The 22,815-nt window shown below is 37.1% G+C and overlaps 1 protein-coding gene across 1 annotated transcript in view; it reads right to left on the bottom strand.

Annotated features, from left to right (window-relative positions):
• The window catches only part of TET2 (tet methylcytosine dioxygenase 2), a 133,551-nt gene extending 114,328 nt beyond the window's left edge, over positions 1–19,223 (bottom strand). The window contains exon 1 of the mRNA XM_027598453.2: positions 18,971–19,223. The gene's annotated coding sequence lies outside the window, so the exon portion shown is untranslated. The remainder of the gene's footprint in view (positions 1–18,970) is intronic.
• Positions 19,224–22,815: the final 3,592 nt, after the last annotated feature.

Raw genomic sequence — 22,815 nt, 5'->3', positions numbered from 1 at the left:
CAACTATTAATAGCCTATATTGACCAGAAGCCTTACCAATAACATAAGCCGTCAACACATACTTTGTATATGTATTATATGCTGTATTCTTACAATAAAGTAAACTAGAGAGAAGAAAATATTAATAAGAAAATTGTAAGAGAAAATACATTTCTATTACCATACCATATTTAAAAAAAAAAAAAAATCTGTGTATAAGTGGACCCAAGCAATTCAGACTGGTGTTGTTCAAGGGTCAACTGGACACTATTTTTGTAAGCATGAATGTTTTATATTTCCATGTGTACATCTACAGCTAGTCAATATTTTGTTAAACTGAAGTCCTAAAGAAGTCTCAAGATTTTTCATAACCAGTATTAATCTCTGTTAAATTGTAATCCTGTTCATACAACCAGGAACTTATCACTTTCCTAGACTGTACACAGCAAATAGCAATTTTATGTGCAGCAGGAGTGAACTTCGTCTTAAAAACAAAATCTATATTCTTAAGAGATCTGAGAAGCAGAATTCTTTTTCACATCTATTCTCTGAAGGGATATTTAAGGTTTGGTTAATGGAAATAAGAACAAAGTAACTTTGCTCTCTGCCCTGTCAGAAAACCATTATCATTGCATAACAAGATAGTAGTAGCATAGCCAACTTAGAAAAAACTGTTAACTGCCCATCAGTTTCCTTTTTTTTTCTGCCCCTATCAGTTTCATTACCAAAAATATATCATTTACTAGAATACTTCTGATGAATACGTTTTCCCCCTCACTGAAAGATTTTTTTTTAATTGGACAGAGTTAATCAGTTTCACTCTTGAGTCCACCAATATTCTCACATTATGAGAGATATTGCTGAAAGTACAAAGACCATCTGTAAGAAACCTTGAATTCAACCTCAACAGTTTTAAAATGTTTCTCATAAACATACAGGCATTTGAATGTAATACTATTTTTTCCTTAAAAGGAAATAATGTGGTCACTTACAAAATGCAATAAAACAAATATTTATTTAACATCTGCAATATGCTCCAACTAGTCATATATATCTAATATGCTGACTTTTAAGTTCAGTGAAATTTCAGAAAAGATGTCCAAGTCCTTCATTTGATAAATGAGGAAATAGTAAACTTCCTGCCCAGCATCACATGAAAAGTCAAAGACCTCATTTAATGTCAACAACGCTTTTTTGCAATACAAAGTATGCACTAATTCTGTTTGGGCTCTGAAAAAAGCATGCAATGGACATACGAAGGAGATGATAAGCCTTGGAAGGTTGGAAAACAGACTTCCAAAAGAGGTAAAGACAAGCATGTGAAAATGAATAATGCAATCTGAAAGAGTCTAGCCTATCTCTGTAGGTCTGCTCACAAGTATGAATGTTGCCTTACCTTTTTCAACATCTCAGGTACTATATAGGGGAAGATATAACACTGGCAGCATGAACCAGCATCCTTTATCAAAAAGCAGTTGTAGCTCAAGAGTCATATATTGCACCAGTACAGAATTCAAAGATTTCAGATGCCTCAGTAAGTTATACTGTTTAAATTTTTTTTTGACCTCTGATTTTTTTTTTCTCATCTTCCTGCCATTTTTTAAAGAACTGGTTTCTGTTTCCTGGTTACACATTATTATGTCAATGAAACATATTAAAACTCATAAATCAATTCTCTGGTTTCAGAAAGTTCTCTATATTTGGAAAAAAAGTAAAGAAAGAGCTACTCTACCTGTACTTCATTTCACTAGCACTGAGAAGAGCATTACTCATTATGGGTTTCTTTTTTTTAAAGATTTTATTTATTTATTTGACAGAGAGAGACACAGCAAGAGAGGGAACACAGGCAGGGGGAGTGGGAGAGGGAGAAGCAGGCTTCCCCGCAGAGCAGGGAGCCTGATGTGAGGCTCGATCCCATCATGACCGGAGCCGAAGGCAGACGCTTAACGACTGAGCTACCCAGGCACCCCTCATTATGGGTTTCTTACGCTGCTAAATCTTTGGAAGGAGAATTCGTCAACAAATATTGATTGTAGCTTATAATGTTTCAGGCACTGTGCTAGAAACTGCAGATAACAGTTTGAACAAAACAGAAGTAGAATGCCCATCATGGAGCTTACAAATCAAATTCAAATTCTGCAGGATTTTGAACTGTTAATAATAACTACAATAACAGCAGCAAGGAAAATGCACTCAAAAATACTATTATTTTAGCCATATTTAAAATGAATAAAGAAGGTATTTCCAAACCAATGGAAAACTTGTGTATAAGGAATCATCTACCTATAACTATTTTTCACTAGGAAATAAATGCCAAGTTCACTTGAACCCAGAACTAAGGACCAATCTAATATTATCTCATCATGACAGTAAATACTGACAGATACTGGAAACAGTGCTATTTCTTGTGGCCCAGAAGGTTGCTGGTAGCCACAGAACTGAAAGAAAAGAAGCAAAAGAAGAACACAGGCAGTACTCATCTTCAGGAGGCTTGAGCTCCAAAGTCTATTCATAAATCAGTTGTTTAAAACTTAAAGTAGTTTTGCAAATCATGCTCATATTTTGAATCAGTCCCAGAAGCCTCTTAAACACAGTATAACTGAAATACTATTCAATTACAATAACATCAGAGTGTTCAGTTGCTAACATATATGGTAATGTAGTTACAAACATTTCTTTCTTTGTTGTTCTATTTTTTAATAAAATTTCATCCATTCCTTAGGATGTGAGTGCAAAAAAGGCTTCCATTAAGAAGAGTTAATCAGATATAAGAATTTTGGGAAATTAAAATTTATTAACATTTAAAAAATATCAAGTGAATTGGGGAAATATATAGAGAAAACAAATGGAAAATATGAGGGGAGTTTAATACACAAGAAAAATAAATTGAGGAGGTCAAATGTAGAGTTAGGATGAGTTCCATGAAGAGAAAAGAAAAAATACAGGGGAAGAAATAGTCAAAGGTACAACAGAAGAAAACTTCCTAAAGTGGAATGAGGACATTTTTTTTCTAGATTGTACAGGACCATTTACGGCTGAGAAGAATGCATTTTAAAAGAGCTATGCCTAGACAGATTTGGACGTAGATTTTCCTGTGAGCTTTTAATTTTCTAGGTGGAATTTCAGAGCTGCCAAGATAAAGATCCTAATTACCATTTAAATAAGAAAAAAAGTTATCTAAAAAAAATGGAATCAAATTTTTATCAGATGTCTCATAAGCAACACTGGATAAAAGTCTCCCAAGTTTTGAGGGGAGATTACTTTGAACCAAGGAGCATATACACAATAAATTGTTAACTCTGAGGAAAAAATTAAGGCATTTTGGATATGCAAGGACTCAGTTTGCTTCCTACCCACCATTTCTGGAAAACAGAAACAAGAATGAACTCTTGGGGATGTATGCAAGGAGAAAGGGGGGAAAAAATCAAATACCAAGCAAGACAAGGGTGTGAAATAATAAAGCAGATCTAACCAAGAGAATAATGAAAAGAAACCCTAATTCAGAAAAAAGGAACCAGACAGCACAGAGAAGAATGACCTGAAGAAGAAGAAGGTATAGGGCGCCTGGGTGGCTCAGTCAGTGAAGCGACCGCCTTTGGCTCAGGTCATGATCTCAGGGTCCTGGGATCGAGCCCCGCATCGGTCTCCCTGCTCAGCGGGGAGCCTGCTTCTCCCCCTCCCTCTGCTGCTCCCCCTGCTTGTGCTCTCTCACTCTCTCTCTGTCAAATAAATAAAAATAAAATCTTAAAAAAAAGAAGATGGTATATTTCATTTACCAAGTGATATAACTGGAAAAATCATTGTGATGTGATGAAAGCATATAATTCTTCTATCAAGAACACCAAAAAAGAAATTAGAATTTTCAAGAAAAATTTAAAGCTCACAGAAAAAATGTAAGTCCAAATGTGAAAGAAACTAATATATGGCACAATTTGAGGCATTTAAGAAAGTGCAATCTATTTTATCTTGGCACTTAACATATTATTTTCGGAACAAACAAAATTTTAATGCTATGGGATCATTTTTTTTTTCCTTCTCTACATATTCAACCACACCACTTGGTGTTACACTGAATTCTATTTATTATAATCACAACATTATAAATGTTGTGGGTTTTTTTTTTCTCAACAAACAAAGCACAGGAGAGAGAGCTATAGATGAAGAACAGAATATAAATATATAAACAGAATATAAATAAACTTAGCAATAGAGAATGGTATAGAATACAGAAGTTGGTAGAAGCCAAGGGAAAAAGGAAATGAAATGAGAAATACTAATGTTCATATCCTGCATAGTGGGGAGTCAGGAAGCTATGGTTTGATGTTGATAATTTTGAAAATTAAGTATTACCGTAGGAAAAAGTGATAAAGACATACTTATTACATCATTTTAAATTGTTTTTGATGTTACCACATACCTGTATTTTTTTAAAAGTCACTGTAGAAACCAACCAATCAATCAAATCTCTCTGTTTTTGTGTTCCTTATTTCCCAGAAATGATAGTTCAGACCGGAATGGTACTCAATAATATTTCCAACCTACACAGGGCAACCAGTCTATCAGTATGCATATATGTATACCAAGGGCCTGCTATGCACTTGGTTGCATGCTAATTATTGTGGGGGGATTCAATGAACATACAAGTTATGATCCTGGCTCTCAAGGAAACTTCTATCATGATGAAAGGAGGCAGTTGCTGACACATAAATAGCTGATATATTTTAAACTGTTAAGTAATTGGGAGACACTCCAAAACATCTTTCACATGGGTGCCAAATCCCATGACACCACCATGTAAGGAATCTTCATTCTCATGGGAAGTCCCTGGGATTAGCACAAGACTATCATCTATCTTTAAGCAAGGTGTGCCAAAGTATCTGTCCTTGTTCCTAAAAACAGGATACGAAACAGAGTTAGAACAAGTAACATCTACCATCCTCAGTAGTTTTTAAATCATGCATGCTACCATTTTATATTTCTATGGACAAGTTTGTATCCTTTCAGTGTACCTAATATAGTAAAAGATGATTGTGAACAGATGAAACTATGGACTCATAATTTGTATCCTGATTGAGATAATAAAAGAGATGGAAATAATCTTTCCTTCTAGGGGCCTTCTTCAGAGACAATGTTGTTAGACTTGTGCAATCTCTGTCAGGCCCCAGTGTTGAGAAAGCCATGCCGACTCTTGTGCCTAGGACCATTCAGGCAACTGAAGAATCATCCTTCGAGCAGAGGGCTAGATGCATCCTGGGAAACTCCCCACCTGACCAGTCTGTGAGTCCTACAATTTTCATCTCATTACGCTTTTTAAAAGATCATGGTACTGACTCTTTCCTATGAGTCTATATACTCTACAAGGGCAAGGACAATGGCTTTCTCCTTCCCTAATACATAGACGCTCAACATATGCTTGAGGAATGACCAAATACTTATTCAGTCATTGAAATTTTGCCAACTAATACATTGGATGTTTCATTATATTAACTCATTCATTTATTCCCTCTTGGTAGCATGGGAGATAAGAATTATTAGCTATTCCTATTTCACAGATGGGGAAGCAGATTCTGAGAGGCTTAAACTACTATGTGGGGTAAAAACATACACAGTTTATAAGAAGGAAACTTAGGATTCAAAACTAGATCTTCCTAACCCAAAAGGCCAAACTGTTTAATGGCAGCCAGCTGTTTAAGAGTTAGTTCATTGTGATCCATTAGAAATAAGGTGGCAGTGTAGATTCCTTTGGGGGGAAAATATGGTGAAAAGCAGGAATAACTGGGAAAGGATGGAAAGAAAGGTCACACAAGTGAGAATACCAAAGAGGAAGAAATTACAGTCTAAAAGAACGGCAGTGATGTTAAATATAATTCATGCAGAGGTTTAAAACCCTATGACCTATTCTTTTCCTCAGTAAAATGGGGATATACAGCACAAACAAACAAACAAAAAGAGGTGACGTGAGAAAAAAATAAGATAATCTCTGTAAAGTGCCTAGCATGGTGCTTAACACAATGTAAGAACTTAAGTCAATATTGGCTATTACCAGAATGATAGAGATCCTATTATGTAATTTGAGGCAAACATCTTTCCCTTCCTATGGCTCCGTTTTTTCAATTGTAAATGCAACAGACAGGTTGGAGAGTCTCTAAAGTCCTTTTCAGCTGACAACAATCCATGATTCTATATTTGAAAATGAACTATATTTTTGCAAATCTGATGAATGATTTATTGAAATGTTGAAGTAAAAGTGGTGGCAATACCATATAAGCAATTGGAAACAACTCTAGTTTACACAGCTAGATCTAAAATATAAAAACGTATTCAAACACACACATACATGCACACAGAATTAAACCCATAGTCCAGAAAAAAACTGTTACAAGTTCAAAGGAAGGTGGATGAAAAAGTCTTTGATAATTTGTTATAAGTAAGAGAGTTTGAAACAGATCTTTAAAATGTTCATCATTTGTGACAGAACATTTATTCATTAAAAACTCTTTATATCCTCCTTATATTTACATGTTTTCCCCCTCACTGTTTAAGGCACGTTTCCACGTTAAACGTAGTTGCTGGTATTTAGTTGAATGAATGCCACCACTTTGTTATTATATATTTTCCAAAATTATCACATACCTTTTCCTTTATCATGATTCTACCAGATAAGAAGGGAGTTTCCCCCCACGTTTTTGCAGATATAGGCTCTTAAACAGAGTATAATGTTAAGCAAATTAGCTCTACCCAAACCTATTCAGTGATTTTGGAAAGCATTTCTATATGTACTAGGAATGGCATATTTTCAAACATAAAACAAATAATGAGTGAGGAACAATTTTAAAACATGAGAAAATGGCAGCTCGAACTCCAACTGTTTCCATGCAGGTATGCAGTAACTTACTAGACATGGATAAGTTGCCACAATAGCTTCTAAAAGAGTCTGAGTCAGCTTGGTTATGAGAGAGAGTAACACTCTTAAGAGCTTCATCACCTTCACTCCTTGGATACTAAAGCCCTTAGTCACTTGTCCTGGTTAAAAGCTACTATTTTAAGTTCAAAGTAGAAAGCTCCTTTCGAGTGGTAAAAACAGTTTAAAATAACAGTGTGCAGGGTTTGGGGGAAAGCCTCCTTTATGCATCTACCATGCCCCCTCACCTCATCCCCCTCTGTCCCAGTCAAGCATTATTATAATCAGTGCTTTCTTATCCTGCATCAATATTCAGGATCCAGGTCGCTAAACAATTAACGAGATACAGACCGCTCGCTCCTTCTATACTCATTGTTGCATCACTGGTGTTCAGAATTCTGGAACAGCGTGTGTAAACATTAGAGTCATGTGTGCCTGACCACATGGGAAGAGGGAACACCTGGTGCCAATCTTAACATCATCAAGCCAGCTGTTTCTGGGTGAGCTCCTATTTGATTCTTCAGCTGTCTTCTAAAAGGGCATATAAAAGCAGTTGATACAAATGAACTTTAGGATTTTGTGCAACTTCATGATATCTGAAAAGATGCATGACATTAGTTATTTTTTCACTTTATATTCATAGACAGAAACTTTTACTGTGGTTTGTTTAATTAACCATTTCTACCAAGAGGACTTAAACAATATCAGAAGTCCAAAATATATGTGAACAGATGCGCACACACACACACACACACACACATGCACACACACACAGTAGTAATTGAAAGGGGATAAAGTAAAATTTCACACTGCTTTTTGGCATATATCTTTCACATTCAATGTACCATTTTGATATTTTATAATACTAAGACAATTGCAGCTAAGTATCGTCTTTGTGAAGGGAGTGCATCCATTGAATAAATCAATTTTTATTGCATGCTTGCCACTTCAAGTGAAACCAAAGTACAATCAAGTGAAAGTTATATTTAAATCCCTTTCTTAGCAGAAATGTGTTAATTTATGGCCTTTATCAAATTCTGAGCACTTTCAGCTTATGATCACATATAATTAAGTGTCCAAAAAAGTTGAGAGGAAAATATTAATGTTCTAATATAGGATAATTCTTGTGAAAGCCCACGAATGTTCAGAATTGTCACTGCTCTTAGAAAAGGATACTCATACGTAATTTCACACAAACTTTCACTATTTAGGCCAACAGTGATTAAGATGAATACGTTATCTTTAGGCCAAAATAATAAAAAAGCAAGCAAATAAAGCAAATGAAAAGAATCTTTGTAAGCCTATAATCTACTTTCACATACCTTAATTCAGTGTATTAGAAATGTACAAAATATTTTAAATAAATTATATCTTTTCAAGTCCAGAAGGAACTTTTACGCAACAGGGATGAAAAATGCCCATCCTTAGACTTTGTTGTGTTGGTTAAATGAGTCACTCTTTTGGCAATTTCTTCCACATGAGAGCAAATTCAGATGTTAAACAGCTAAAACCTACTTTCTAAGTCTCATATGTAAATAATAAATTTGGACAGATAATCTCTAAATTATTTCAGATCTGAACTTTTCTTATACCAACACAGTACTTAAAACAAAATAGATTTTTGGTGCTTGGTTTAACTCTTGGGGAAAAGATTCTTTATTTTTAAAAGTTAAACAAATTCCTGGGCACCTGGGTGGCTCAGTCGGTTAAGCGACTGCCTTCGGCTCAGGTCATGATCCTGGAGTCCCGGGATCGAGTCCCGCATCGGGCTCCCTGCTCAGCGGGGAGTCTGCTTCTCCCTCCAACCTTCCCCCCTCTTATGTGCTCTATCTCTCATTCTCGCTCTCTCAAATAAATAAATAAATAAAAATCTTTAAAACTCAAGACTTTCTTTTTATTGATAAATATAAATGAAAAACTCTTAAAATCTATCTGGGAAAGGAAAAGCAATTCCCTAAGTATAGAGACTTTTTTTTTTTTAACCCAAGTCTTGATGTAGAGTTAAAAGCCGAGGAGGGTTGAGGGAGGTGTGATGAAGAAGAACTGAACAGGGAGGGGGAAGGGAGAGGAGAGGGGTCAGTGCAGGAAGGCATAAGGAGGATGATCAATTAATCACTTTCTTGAGTGTTCTGTAGTTTGTCTAATCTTGCAAGTCAGATTATGAATTGTCTTGCATCTGAAGATGATTACAAATTCAAAAATACATCTTTTTTTTTTTAAAGGCATTATTTATGAGACTGAGTGATAGGCAAGCACACTTCACTTTCAGTGGCATTGCAAATTAACAACCAGAACCAAGGTACGGTTTGCCCACATTTACCAAAATCACAAAAAAAAAGTTTGGCATAACTGGTTCCATTTGCTGAAGGAAGAAAAAAAAGATTAATCTGGTATTAAAGCACTGCCTTTGAGACTTTGGTAGGAAAACGGCGTATTGGGCGGATCCTGACCTAGACACCTTGATCTTTGGTTCATGACCCTGTCAGAGCCAGACAAGGGCTCCCTGACTATGAATTAAACTGTTTGATTCCTCCGCCCACAGACACACAAAGCCCGCACTCTCTCAGCTGTTACATAAGAGTCTCTGGAATCCTAGGATGGTGTTTGTAAATAGCGCTGCCATGCGCACGGTACCCACGTGTCAAATGTTGATGTGACCGCGTGTAATCAGAAGGCGAGAGAGCATCAACAAGCTCCGAAGAAAAGCCTACCTTTTCTTTGGCCCTAAAAATGAGCATGTGCCTGTCAAGGAACTATCTCTAAGAGTGATTTATTTTACCTTTTCCTTTCCTTACCCTCTCTCTGCCTGCCCCCCCCCCAAATTAATGGGAGGAAGAACAGGAGAAATGACCAATCCCCCACTGTATTCCTTTCCTTCTTTAAACAGCACCTAACCAGAGTACAGAATCACAATTAACTGCCTTTTCTAATTAAATTTGGGGAACGTTTTGAAATCTCAACAATGCATTCTGAATGCACTTTCTACCTCCTCTTATCCCAAGACTTCTCCTTTATCTTTGCTCACTTACTTTGGTGTGAACTGAAATATTATGAGAAGTAGGATTACACAACTACTCGACAGAGATACTCTTAAGTAGGCAAATGGTTTGCAAAAAGACAATTTACATCCAAATAAAATTACAACATGACCCTTTCAGCAAAAAGTATCCCATGCCTATGTTTGAGTAAAGAGCAATGCAATTTAGTATTTTACCTGTCTTCTTATTTTAATTTTCACCCTCATCTATATTCATTGCATCTTTTACAATGGGTTTATGAACAGGAAACAAGCAAACCATTTCTTAAGGGGGTTGAGCTCTTACCAATATTCAAGAAAAATGTCAGTATCAAGATTTTTACCCCTAAATATGGAAAGTTTCCCATAACCTTCAGCTTTATTTAAAGCATGACATATTATAACAATGCAAAAAAAAAAAAAACTGAAGCAAAACTGTCAGTAAATTAAACTAGTGATATGAAAAATACTCTGATTTCAACAAAATCTCAAGCATTTTTTAAATCATTTTAAAATGCTATATTCTATATCTCCTACACACTTGGTAAAAAATGTTTTTAAATTATATATTAAAATTAGTTGATGTCTATAAAATTTCCTACTTGAAATATAAGAATCACAAGTTTCAAAATATTGAAAATTTAGTTCCCAAAGTTAATAACAAATGTCCTTACCTTATGTGTTTCATTAGAAAAACATAAGTAAATTATAGATATTAAGAGGTAAGCCATTAGCAAAATGTCTACTAGCTTTGCTTCCCACCAGTATGTTTTTCTCCAAGTTATGATGTAGTAGACATTCCAAAAATAAGTACAACTTTGTCTTACTTTCAACTAAATGTTATAACTTCACAGGAGAAAAAAAATAACCGCTCGGTTGGCTATACTGGTATAAAGCTAGATTAAATCTAGAGTATAAAGTTTAAAATATATGCTTTCCTGCTAAAATGTACCTGCTTCTGTTTTTACTGAAACAATTTACGTGGTTAGTCTGATGTTGGAAAATTTGTTCTTCCTTCATGTTTGAAAAGTATCCATATATGGTATTTTTCCTTTCACCAGTTCTCTTTGGTACATTAAAATATAAATATAAATTAATTAATGTTTCAATAACTGGATTCACTTTTTAAGAGGCTTATTCTAATTTTATGAATGATCACTTTATTTGCAGAAGTGATTTCTTGTTCTGTTATGATGTATGCAGTAAAACAAACAAAAAGCTAATAATCATCCAAACTAATTAGAGGGTGCATAAAAGTAATCCTTTTAATGCAAAAATCATGAGAGATTATAAAAGAGCTGAGAGAACTTTATAGCCAATGGCAAATATGAAAATTCTATAACTTCAAAGTAAGAGACTTCAAACAAAAAATGGAGAAAGTGCTGAAAGAACAAACAGATTAAAAAATAAATTAATAGGAACAAGATGGTATGTTAGGGATGGAATCTGGGTGTGGTGTCATCGTATTATTTTCAGATCCTGGCACTTTACTTTAGAAGCAGCAAAACTAATAATTAAGGTATTTTTTAATGGTTGCCCTTGTTTCTTAATGTAGACAGGGAAGAAAAATGGGGAATAACTCAGAGATAGATCATGTTATATCCTCTGGGTTTCACTATCATTATTTAAGCCTTTTTACTTCTACATTACAAGACGAAAAATATACCAATTTGAGGAGAAATACTATAATAAAAACTCATCTTGAGATTTGGGTGAATAGTTTTCATTAAAGAATAATCTGGACATAGAAGCTAGGTTAATACTCTATCGATAAAGAAAGCAAGCAACTTGAAAAGGCAGGTTTTAGCAATGGCTAATGATATATGACAATAGTAATAAAAATTATCATTACTTTGCAGCATTCACAGAACAAACTGAAACAAATCTCAAAACTGTAAAAGGAGCAAATGAAAAAATAACAATACTGTGTATGGCATGCCTTAATGGGAGATCTGCTATATCTAGGCCTGACCATAGACAATTCTGTTCCCTGAAGACAGCAGTCCATCAGCAAAAATTCACAGCCCTATGTTTTACTTCTGAATATAGGGCATCTTTCATAGAAATTACTTATAAAGAGCAAAGCTCAAAATATAAACAAATCAAAATATCTCATCTCCTATATTTTTAATTTACTTGAAAAAATTTAAGATTTTTGGGAGTATATTTAAAAAGCAAAGATGGAACAGCACACTAAACCCAGTGAACAACTTTTGAACACAACTATTATGGAAATACTATTATAAAAACCTATTATCAACTGAGGTGGTTCACAAAGTATTAAGAGAAATAAGAGAGGGTAAAAACAAGGAAGCTTTTCATTTCTCCTATATGGAGGACCAGACCTATATTCTACCTTACTGCTTTCTACAACAATCGCTCCATCAGCTTGATAGGATCAAGATTCTAATGTGAGTGTCTAACTTGTACCTGTTCCAAATACACAACAAACCTACAGGTAAGTGCTATAATCACACTCTTAAAAAGCAGAATTTCTGGCCACTGCTATAGCGATTCCTTGAAAAAATAATGATTACAGCAATTATATGAAGCCAAGGCATTTCCTTATTGAGTACAATAACATGTATACATTATTAAAGTTGAATGCTTGCAGATAATTGAATCTCCCCCACCCTAGTTATATTTGTAGTTCCAAACTATGGAATCCAATTGGCAGCAAATCAACATTCTCATCAGAATAAAGAAGGAGAGAAGCATTGCTCAACAAGAAGAATGTCTGGTATCTAGAATTACATTAAGTTAGAAATTCAAAATAAAACCAACCCCAAGTAATTCACCCTCTGTTTCCAAAACTAAAAATCCTAATTTCATAGGGACAAATCCTAAAAAACTCACTGGTGCCATGTTTCTAGAAAGATATGCATAGCCCCATACCACTTAATTCAAATAGCACCCTACATTGCTTTGCATGAGACATGAGATACTTTCTGAAGGCCAAATACCTTGTCAGTTGTATGCATTTTTACTTTATTTAGGATATAATTCACATATAATAAAAGAATTCACCTTCTTAAAGTATACAATTGGGTACTTTTTTAGATTTGTGCAAACATTACTAACTATAGGATATTTTTAGGCTCCAAAAGAAACTCTGTATCTATCAACAGTCAGCCCCCCTTCTTCTCCCCGCCAGCCCCTAGCAATAAGTAATCTACTCTCTGCCTCTCTAGATTTGCCTATTCAGGAGATTTCATATAAGTGAAATCATATCATATGTGGCTTTTTGTTATTTACTTCTTTTCAAGTTCATCTATGATGCAGCATGTATCCGCCCTTCGTTCCTTTTTGTTGCCTAATAATATTCCATTGTATGGATATACCACAGTTCATACATTTATGAGTTGTGATGGACTTTGGGGTTGTTCCAATTTTTGACAATTATGAATAATGCTGCTACGAGTATTCAGGTACCAGTTTTTATGTAGACAAATTGTGTGTATTTTAAGTCTCCTCTTAGGACTTTCCCTGCATAGCCTACATCATAGCTTTACTTTTTTATTACTAGTAATGAGGCAGAGCAGCAGAGTGGTTAAAGGGCTGGGATCTAGAGACAGACTGCCTAATTCAAACCTTAGCTAAGCCATGTACTGGCTGTATGAATTTGGTCATTCAACCCCACTATGCCTCAGTTAGCTCACCTGAAATGAGGATAATAATACCCATTGTAATGGGTATTATTACCCATGGGGGTAATAATACCCCCAGTCATGAAGAGAATTAATGACATAGTTACAATGTAGTAAGTTATTAAAACAATTTAAAATATTTTGAACACAAAGGCCATCTTATGCAAAAACACTTTTAAGTAAACAAAAACCTACATTCTGATGCACGTTTTGATAAGGAATGGTAGCACAATCACATGACTGATGAAGTAGAACTGGGTTAACTTTTCTGCTTTCAGGAAAAAAGATTTAAAGATACCTGATAGTGTGATAAAATGGTATGGACCTAAATATACAATACACAAGTGTCCAAGTCAAACTGGGGGTATCCGAGTAAGACTGGTAGACTATATCCATGTCAGTATCCTGGTTGTGATATATATTTTTTTTTTTACCAAAAGTTACCAGAGGAAGAAATTGGGCAAAAGGTACATGCCCAATTATTATTATTTCATATACCTGTATCTGAATCTACAAACACCTTAATAGAAATTTCAATTAAAAATATGTGATCTCTGTGTAAATTTACTAAAAATCATTAAGCTGTATGTTTACAATGGATGGCTTTTATGAAACATTTGCCATAGCCTATAGAAGTTATACTTAAGGAAAAACCACCATCATTACCACCATCATCACCATTACCACTGAGACTAGATTATACATTTTCTAATTAAATGACATTACTTTTTTCCAGTTCTAGGTCATTCATTATTTTTTCTCAGCTTTTGAGACATAATTGACATATAACACTACGTAAGTTTAACGTGTACAATGTAATGATTTGATATATGTATATATTGGGAAATGATTACCACAATAAGGTTAGTTAACACATCCATCACTTCACATATTTACAAAGTTTGCATGTGTGTGTGGTGAGAACTTTGTACTACACATTACATTCCAGAACTTATTCCTCTTATAACTGGAAGCTTGTACTCCCTTCATTACATATTGACTGAGTAGAACACCACTAAGTTCTACTATGGAATAAATAGATGTAGAAATCAGTGCCTCTCTTCCAAGAACCATAAATTTAATTTAAAAGAAACATTTATAGTATCTTTAGTGAAGCAACCAGTTCATTTTATGACCTAATCTGTCCTCCAAAAACACTTCATCCTAATTTATTCATCTCTTAATTTTAATTCTCAGATTATTTGGAGCTTGATTTCAAGTCAGTTTGAGTAACAATCCTGAGTAAATATAAAATATTGAATTCCAAATTCTTAGAACTTCAGGTAGGTTGACATTATCACTGAGTTTGTTTTTACACAGAATATTGAAAATTCACCTACTATTTCTACTTCTTGAATCCTAGCACATTTAACTGCATTTCATGACAAGTGGAGCAAGCATAAATCAAAGCTGATAGAATTTACTATTTTGGAAGGGGCAACCAAAATCTATTTTATTGCGAAAAGATTATATGTCTATCTTAAGTCAGGGATTTTCTGCAATGTACAATCTAGAATCAGAATAATGCTGGAAATAGCAGATACTTAAGACTTTTTGGCTTGCAGTCACACTGATTCAAGGGCTCTCACTTTACCCTCTCCTCTTGTGGAACTCTTCTTTCCCACTGTATACCAAAGTATATATATCTTGTACTGTACACCAAGGTATACAGATGTACTATATAACCTCCTTAAATAATGTCACAGTATTCCCTGAGTTTTGGCAGTGAGTCAAAACAGAAATTAGAGATCTAGACCAAGTAAATACTGTATATTTGGCAAAATCATTTGTGGTTGTGTTCTTCAGCACAATTTCCAAGATAACCACCAGCTCTACTTGGCAAAACGACTCTCCCACAGTTAAGGCTCCAATTGTAAAGTTGGCTTGTAAAATATTTTCCTGCTACTGGCTTTGGTGCCATTACTATGCTTAAGAACTAGTGTGCAATGGTGGCATAATCATTGAGGAAAATGTTATTTTGATGAACCAACACTGACAGCCACTCCAAAGCTTTACCTTGTCTATAGAGTTGTTTATAAAACAAAGAAGGCTCCCTCCAGTAATCGGAGATGGCTAGGTAAGACTATTAAATTCTATTAAGCAACGACAACTGAACTCATCGAAGAAGGAATTAGAGCATTAAAAAGCACGTTTAATCTTTCCAAGTATTAGATATTCTAACATGTCAAACACCCATAGCTTTTGATGATATTTTATTTAAAGATAATTTCAAAGAATTCATAAGAATTTATCAACTTGGATCTGGGACATAATGGAAAATGGGTTTCTGCCAGGTGTGTCTGTGAATTATAAGAAAGGTTTCTTAATGAGATCAGCAAATAAGGAAATACATTTCAATAGTGACACTGGCTTTCAACATTGTGTGTGGGTGGAGCCTTGGAGGAATTGGTAGAGAAATTATAACTTCAGCAAGTGAAACCAAAACATTAACTCCATTTTTTGTTACCTGATACAACAAGCCCAGTGCCTAAACAGGACTTTGGAAGTCTCTCATAATAACTCCTTGGCAGGTGCATTTCACTTGTTCTGGAAGTGATGCTGACCTGCCAATGTCTACCTTCATGTGCCACTGCATCAAAATCATATCAATCCCCTTGACTCCTTGCATGGACCAGCATAATGCCAAATATAATTAAAGCCATAGTTGGTAAATCTGTGAATTTAAACAAAACAAGGGACTCTCTTCGTTCCAAGTTAATTTCTCACTAACCATTAGTTCAATAAGAAAATAAGGAAAACAATACTGCAGTTTAAGAAAAAGATCTATCTTGTTATTGTCCATTATCATTTCCATAAAATTCAACTGCTCAAGACAATTCTGTCCTATGAAATTTTGAGAACATCCAGGTGCTACTATCACACATATAATAAAGAAGGAATTCAAATAATTTCTCTTTTATAATAAAGGAGAAAGTGGTACTTATATTGAAATTGGTGAATAATGTGCATCTCCTCCTAATAATCACTTAAGCCCCTCATACTAACAGTTATTTTCAGCATACAAATAGGATACATAAAATAACAAGAGTCTAAATTTGATATGAAAGAACAAATCTTCACGGTCACAATAAATATTATTAACCAATGTAGGTATTCTTATTTACCAATATGAATGGAAAATACTACATCTATTATTAGTTGAATAACTTGAAGCATAAACCACAACATTTGAAAAGTCCCCAAAAAAGCAGCTAAATATTAGTCTGTTAGCAAAAGGAACTGTTTATTTTTAACTCTGAATTACTGCAATAATTAATCATAGTTTTCTCAAGGAACAGTAAGCATTTATGCTAAACTCCTAAGTATTTTCCTTATTTTAGGACAAATAAGAACTAACCAAATGAGCTGTTTCTATTCCAGAGATCAGTAATACTACTCCCTTGTAATCATGTGAAATAACCTTCAGTATCAATGATTAAACTTAACCGCTTTTTCAGAGATCAAAATAGAAAGAGTTACAAAGTGAACTACTGAGGACAAATGGTTTTGGAAATCTGGTTTATGGAGTAATGTCCATTACTGTACTCCTCCTTCCGTCCATCTTTTCATCATATACATGCCTTCTAAGCTTAAGTTTGACTTTCCAGTCCTTCACTAACACTTCTCTGCTTAATAACATTAAAAAAAAAAACCAATATTGTGATGAAACTTATATTCTACCTCAAACCTATTAGGAAACACACATGCAAACATGTAAAAGAATGTAACTCTCCTCCAGCATTTCAACTTTCCATTAAAACGCAAATAAATGATTTCATTAACCAGGCAACAATACCCACAGTCTTAAACCAAAGCAAAGCAAAGCAAACCAATATCTTTTCTCTTTACATCCCAACTTCCCCTAAGGAACAATCTTCCTCCTATATTGGATCATTTGTTGATGAATATTTTTTATTTGGATTTGCCATTATTATCCCTTACTGGAGAGGTGAAAGCACATTATGAGACTTTAGATTTTAAATTCGTGGATATATCCTATTCCCTACACAGGAAAATATAAAAATATTTCAGTAAATTTTAAGCAAACAACTGGGAAATAACCCTTCTTTCAATTACTAAACACTAGATGAAGAAGGGGGGGGGGACCAGTCAGTGATTATGTATGTATGTCATGAAAGCAATAGCCAGTAAATAACACTTATATTTCATATTCGACCTTCCCAGGAGTCTATCCAGGCCACACTTTATTTTGTCATAGGTAGAAAACTCTCCATAGAAACTCTGTTAGCTTAATAACACTAGACAAGCAGCCCCAGCGAAAAGATTCGGCAAGACTCGTGTGTGTGTATGTGTGTGTGTGTGTGTGTGTGTGTATAGAAGGAGGAGGAAAAAAGAGACACAGAGAGAAAGGCAGATAAATAAAAAACCAAAGGAAAGAGAGCAACCAAGACACAGAGAGAGAAATTTGGATGGGACTGTTAGAAATCAGCTCCCTACTTCTCCGTTTCTTTGCTGGGATTGGGTTTCATTTCTTTCGGCGCCCCTGACCTTGCAGTCTTCCAACTCTCAACTCTGCCCCCCTTCTCCCGCCCGCCCGCCCCCTCCCCCGGCCTGCGCCTGCCTTTGTGTCTGCCTGTCACTTACCGGGGAACCAAACGAAGCTGATTCGGGAGAAGCACAAAGCCAGGACACAGATTTGCCCACAAATTCTCTTACACCCACTCCCCAGGCTGGAAGGCACAGCCCATTGCAGAGCTGATGTACCTTGAGAAAAGTGGGATCTGGTCTTGTTTGGGGGACCAGAGAAACTATTCTCTCTCACTCAGCACCACTAGCAAAACGCGCGGACTTAGGAAAAAACAAAACCCCACTTAGTGTACTACAGGTCCACTCCCCGTGACATTCGCTTAGTTCGCCCCCCAAAAAGCGGACACCGGGGTAGAAAGAGGCGGACGCGAACGCAAACCCAGACTCAGACCCTACAACAGATAAAAGGGTCGAAAAACACTCCGTCAGAGTTCTTTCCGGGGTGGGTTAGGTTAAACGAGAGACTGGTCTGACTTACAAGAAGGAAAGGGGGTCGGGGAGGATTCAAGGGAAAAGTAATGCCCCCCAAAGCTGAACTATTTGAGAAAGGAAAGCAAAGAAAAAAATCACTTTCCTGAGGATAAAAGGCCGGGAAACCGGCTGGTCGGAGTCACAAAGGTAAGTTTTCTGGGTAAGGAGAGGAGCATTAGCAGGAGAGCGGAGAGAACACAGAACTACAGGTTTAAAGGGGGGGGGGGGAATTAAAACTATATTTGTCAGCCATGTTGAAGAGGCTCCAGTAATTTGTGAAGCTTCCCTCTTCCCTCTTGGTATTTGTGGGTGACACTGCAGGGTTTGCTCCCCAGTCCCTGGAAGCCCGAGAGAAAGCAAGGGGGAGAGGAAAGGGAGAGTTTCGCGGCATAAGAGAAGCGCTCTGACCTCGTTCACGTCCCTCAGCCTTGCAGCAATCCAGCAGTTGCAGTCGGGTCTCCTTTCTAACAAATCCTAAAGGGCAGCCATCTTGCTTCCTTCTGCTTCTCTACGAAAGCAGCCTAGCCTCCGCATCAATATTCATAAGGCAGTTTGACGTCTGTTCTCATCACTCGGCGGGGCCGGCGTCTCGGGGCGGCCTCGCCGAGGGGGCGGACGTGACTCGCATGCGAGCCGGGCCTGGGCGCGCGGCGCTCGCGAGGAGGCGGCGGCGGCGGCCGCCCGAGCTCTCGCCGCAGCCGCTGCTGCCGCCGGCTCTCCTCCTCCTCCTCCTGGCCTCCTCCTCCTCCGCCCGGCTCGTCTCCTCCTCCACCAGCCTCCTCCTCCTCCTCCGCCCTGGCCTCCGTCGCCGCCCTGGGGCCCTCAGCCCCGGCTCCCAGGGAATCAGCCCCCCGCCCGGGGCTTCCCGCACAAAGGCCGGCGGCACCTGGGGGCCGTACAATGGGGTGCGCAGTCGAGGCCGGGGCTGCCCTGGCGCTGGGCGGTGGAGCCTGGGGAACTGTGCGCCGGGGTGAACGCGGGGTGGGGGCGAGCGTGGGGGAAAGTCCATTCCCTGGGCGCCGCAGCCAGACCCGGGGCACCCCGGAGCCCCTCGGACGGGAAGCCACCCGGGTGAAGGCGCGGGGCAGGCGCGCAGGGGGAGGTGGCGTGGGTGCTTGGCACAAGGATGGAGACCCTAGATTAACCTTTTGAACTTTTTGTTAGTACCGCACTCCACCACCCACTTAGAGGTATGTGCGCGCCCCTCAGCCCGGCGCGCTGCCACCTCTACCCCGCAGCCTCGCACTAGCCCTTACTCCCACCTCCTTGCAGGTATCTCCGCACACGCCCACGCGCGCACCCACCTCCGCGCGCGAGGGCCAGCAACCCCACCCCCAGTAGGTGCACCCGCTCCCGCCTCGCCCCCGCTTTGGCATCCTCTACACCGTCGCTTTAATTTCGCTCTACAAAAGCGCTCCCGAGTTTCACCGAGGGCATGCCCTTAGTGCTTTAGGGGCCTGTAGTTTTAAAGACTCGACAAATTAGGAAATTGACCGAGCCCTGCTTCAGCCCGCCCCGGCCCACCTTCTGTTTACTTTTGCCACGTGGGCTGGGAAAGAGGGATTCTTACAGATCCAAGATGAATTTCTCACCAGTGACTCTACTTCTCGCTCGACTCGGTTTTAAGAAATAAACCTGCGCTTTCAAATGCCTACGTTTTCTCCAGTAAGAGCCTCTATTTTGAAAAAAAAATTTCTACCCGTACGTATAATTAAGTAATGAAGAAATCGACCCATAAAGAACTAAATTCCAAGTGACGGACGCTCGATATTCCCTGACGTTCCGGATTCTATACCTACGTCCTTCCATTGACAGATTGTCTTTTCTATTGCCGACTAACTTTAATTCTCTTTTTAATGCCCCTTTTCTAATCATAAAATTTTTATTTGAAGGTAAGAATCAAGAACAGCTCTTATGAATCATTACATCAGTTGTTGAGATTCGCCCTCTACAAGAAATTTTCACGTACTCACATTCAACTTTTAAATAGATATTTCGGGCACATCGTTTATAGGATCACTGCATTGTGATCACAATATTTATAAGTCAACACAAGTTATTTTGTGTAGCTTCTTTTTTTTGTCTGTAATTTCTTTAAAAGTGAAGCCTTTTCCTAATTTTATGAAATTGGAATATTTCCCCTGAAAAGAGTTAAAAAGGGAACTCTTTCTGTGTGTCACATTGTTACTAAGAAGAACGTTTAGAGTGTGTTCTAATGAAACATTGTATATTCCATTCTGAGGCAGAGTTCATTTGGGTTTCTGATTTTGCAACGGCCAAGTAAAATTCATTTTTCCTTAAGCATTTCATGTAACGTTGAATTTCTGTCTTTTCCAACTGCACACTAATGTGCCATGGACGTCCTGGCAATTGTTAGTGGACTTTAAGCTGTTTGGGAGGTCCCTCTAATTTTTTTTTTTTTTTGGTCAAGTCCAGAAAATAAAGTTTTCCAAAGACTATGACATATATTTATGCAGTGCACAGTACAGCAGAATTGTTGAAAGCATGGGCTTTGGAGTTGGACAGATATGATTGAATCCTGACTGTATCCCTTACCAAGTGTGTGGCCTTGAGCATGTTACTTACCTCTGTGTATCAGTTTCTTCATGTGTTAAACACCCTCTGAAACACAAGGGTTGTTGTGAGGATTCAATAGGGCTCTAGGTAAATGTCCAGGTAGTCATTACTATTACCAATAATAAACCATCTACTTCCAGAAGTTTCTCTTGATTAACTGAAATACGTAAGTAATTATATGCCTTCTTATATTGAATAACATGTGGCAAATATTGTATTCACATGTGTTTGATATAAATATCTGCATGTTCCCTTAGTTGTTTGTATTATAATTGGGAAAATGATCTTTAAGGTCACCTCCTTCTCATTTCATCTTCTAAACCTCTCCCTCTGTTGTAACAGGTGGTTCTTGTCTATCTGGAATCATACTTGGCTTGCAGTTGGTTTTGTAACAGGCCCTGAACCTTTTCTTGCCAACTTCTTTCTGTGCACCCTCACCCCACCCTTAACCACCACCACATTCGTTAATTTAAAAGAACATACATTAACTCCTTTTGGCTATTGTGACTTTTCAATAGCAAAAGGAAGTAAAATTCTGAAGGTCTCCAACTGTAAAATATGTTAATGAGATTTTTATATTGTTGATTTAAAAAAACCCTCTTGCTTTGTTGCTTTTTCTGGGAAAGAAAAGATATAGTGCACACAACCAGTTATTTACTGGACATTAGTGCATATTTGTATGTGTAATTAGGAACCAGCTTTTATTAACTATGTTCCTTCTTGAGATTCTTCCTATAGGTGTGGATAATCTATTTTTTAAAAGGTAATTTGTTGTTTTAATACCAGTCAATTGTTATCAAATTCCTCACCATTTTTTTCTCAAAATGGAAATAGCAGCACTGCATCCACACAGAGAAATTCTTGCTTCCTTAACAGAGAAAAAAGACTAATAGAACAAGTTCCACAACATGCATTTGTGTTAGAAAATTGACTTGATTGGCCTGGGCACCTGCTGTCTAACTCAGTTGCTCAGTCTCTAAGCCTCTTAGGGTGGAGGCAGCTTCCTGACTGCTCTGGTCCATTAAAGAGAGCTGACAACAGCGGCTTGTTTTACAATGCAAATTTCTTATAGTGTACTAACAAAACAAAACCAACAACAACAACAACAAAAAAGGTGCATTCTTAATTTCCTCTCTACCTGCAAAATAGGAAATTTTCTTTAAGGACTTGATATTCTCTTTAACAGAGAGAAATTTTTGTGATACGTATTGCTTTGGAAGAATTACAGTGGTTCAACAAAAACATTAAATCATGGCCTGTTGTTTCCCATCTCCAAAACCATATTTCTGAAGTATGACATGATAAAGATTCTCTGCATGCTTAAAAGACAATTGACCTTCAAACAGCACAGCAGTCATTGCTGTGAAGGGACTTTCTTGTTTCTCTTATCTGGTGACATTACTGCACACCATACCAAGGTACATGTTTAACACGGGTAGAATACTAATTTTAAAAGTTTCCAATAAATGAAACATTTACACATAACACTACCTTACTGATATAAGTATTATTATTAACAAAAACCATTATTGTCTAAGGCCAGGGATCATAATGTAATGAGGTCTTGCTAGAGTCTCTTTTATTAATATGATTTCTATTTTTTTGTGACCTTATCTCATATGGCTAATTTCTCTTTCTCTAATTTGGAAATTTTTAAGGAACAGATACAAATGATA

Source organism: Zalophus californianus, chromosome 2, assembly GCF_009762305.2.
Source record: "Zalophus californianus isolate mZalCal1 chromosome 2, mZalCal1.pri.v2, whole genome shotgun sequence".
Classification (NCBI taxonomy): domain Eukaryota; kingdom Metazoa; phylum Chordata; class Mammalia; order Carnivora; family Otariidae; genus Zalophus; species Zalophus californianus.
The sequence above is the reverse complement of the archived record's forward strand: the minus strand, read 5'-3'. Positions and strand labels throughout refer to the sequence as shown.